Raw genomic sequence first — 2,328 nt, forward strand, 5'->3', positions numbered from 1 at the left:
GGGCACCTCTTCCCAGCTACTCGGGAGGCTGAGGCAGGGGAATGGTGTGAACCCGGGAGGCGGAGCTTGCAGTGAGCCCAGGTCACGCCACTGCACTCCAGCCTGGGCGACTGAGCGAGACTCTATCTCGGAAAAAAAAAGAAAAGAAAAGAAAAGAAAGAAACAAACAAAAAGGTTTGTGTTGTAAAAGAACATCCATTTGTGTCCTACCATAAACCTCAGCTTTATCCTCACTCCTCAAGATCACATTTGATCCATTCCTTTCTTTCTTCCATCAGCATGTTCTCTTCACCTCTTAGGCCCATTTTAAACTAACTCTGTAAGTGTGAAACCGGATATTCCTTTTCATTGTCTTTTCAGATACCAACTTTTACTCTTTGGAGTCAGAGCTCTGGTTGCTCCTTCAAAGTAGGTGACTCGTGTCTACAAGTGTTCTGGTCCTCAGAGTACACATGGCAGAGAGGGAGAGGAAAAATGTGAAAAACCCAGATAAATATTTCAATGTATCATCAAGCCATGTGTCCTTTCTTGGTTCAGCATTGAAATGTACAGAAACATACTTCTTATTTCAGGGACTCCATTTCTATCCCATCTTACCTGAAAGGTAGCAACTAAAATTCTATGCCATATATTTGCTCTTTTGGAATACTAACTCCCACTTGCTTCACAGACACATCATCAAGTACCAGCAAGATTGCATAATTCCTATGAGTCCATAACGGTAAAGTGCCTCCTTTTCCTTTCCGAATGAGAATTTTCACTATGGTTATTTCTCGCCTCCCCCTATTGGCTGTTTGAAACATAATTTATCTTTTTAGTTCCTGGGTCCCTGACCTCGACAAACCACAGCAGGACTTGGTGGAGAAGACCGAGTGTAATTCTGAAATCCTGAACTTTGAGCTGGATTCAATACATAGGTGAATTTTGGATTGTCTCCCCTAGGGAGAGTGTGTTCAACATTTAAAAGGAAGGGTAAAGTGGATATTTGATAAACACAAGGCCTAACGTGGCAGAGGGAAACGCTGTGATTGCATCAGATCCTGTTTTCCCTTGGGCACACAGCTGCCCTACATTTACCATCCATAGCTGCAGTTAGTTGCGGTCATGTGACTGAATTCCAGCTAATATAGGTAGAAATAAAGTACTCCACTCCCAAATACAGTTTATAAAAATCTCTGACATAATCCTCCACACTCTTTTACTTTCTCTGACAGGTGAACGGCATGGATTCTGAGAACCAGGAGGAGAGCCAAGTCGTCAAAGGATTGGTGCCCAAGTGAGTCCTTGAATAGCTCATGGAACAGAACTTCTCAGTCTTCACTCCCCATTATCCATACTGAAGTGTACATGGTTAATATAATATATAACTCAGCCACTGAGATTTGGGAGTTTCTTTGATTGCAGCTGGTGTTTAATTTCTGAGTAACTAAGAAGGAATACATTTTTGAGGGCCTGGTATTTGATCTGCAACCACCCATGGTTTTAGAGAAGAAGTAACCCATGTAGGTGTGTGGGAACCAATTATTCCAGTTACACAAACAACATACCCAAAGCCCAAAGTCTGGGAGAATGTGTTTAAGAAACAAACACACAACAATGACAAAAAAAAAAAAAAAAAAATACACCTGGTTTCTAGTGAATGGAGAGGAGAGTGGTAGGAAATGAAGTTTATAAGAGGAATGTGGAGACCAGATCCCATAGGACTGTATAGACAGTGAAGAAGAGTCCACATTTCATTATAATTGTGATGGAACCTCATTGGAACATTTCAAGTACAGAAAATCCATGATCTTACTATGATACACATGTTTTTTTAAAAGATTCATTGAGTTACTCTTTGAAGAAAGAATTTTAAGGATATGGAGAGGATGACAAGGGACCAGTTAGGAGATAATAATCTTCCAGGCAAGACATGTTAGTGACTTAAACAAGATTATTATAATGGAAAGAGGAAAAATTGATACATCCCACTGAAACATTCAATTAATCAGGTCTAAAAATAATACGGACTATACATTCATGTAATAATTATATTAAGATATGTTGTGATTCACTTAGGATGCTGGCAAAAATATTAAAGGGGAATATTAGGGAAAGTTATAGGAAATAATCACAAACCTTTTGAAAGGTCAAAAGATTACATGACTTGTAGCAATTGAACAGGCTAAAGGCAGCCGCTTCTTACTTTAGAGCATTAAGTCATCGGGTAAATACTAGGAACGATAGAGGATTCCCCAGTTAAGTGTGTTTACGGTACCTCCATTAACTAATCTTTAAGCCAAATGGCCCTCTGTGAGGGGGGGGCGTGGGGGAGTTGGGGTACCTGGG

This window comes from Rhinopithecus bieti, unplaced genomic scaffold, assembly GCF_001698545.2.
Source record: "Rhinopithecus bieti isolate Rb0 unplaced genomic scaffold, ASM169854v2 scaffold_32955, whole genome shotgun sequence".
Classification (NCBI taxonomy): domain Eukaryota; kingdom Metazoa; phylum Chordata; class Mammalia; order Primates; family Cercopithecidae; genus Rhinopithecus; species Rhinopithecus bieti.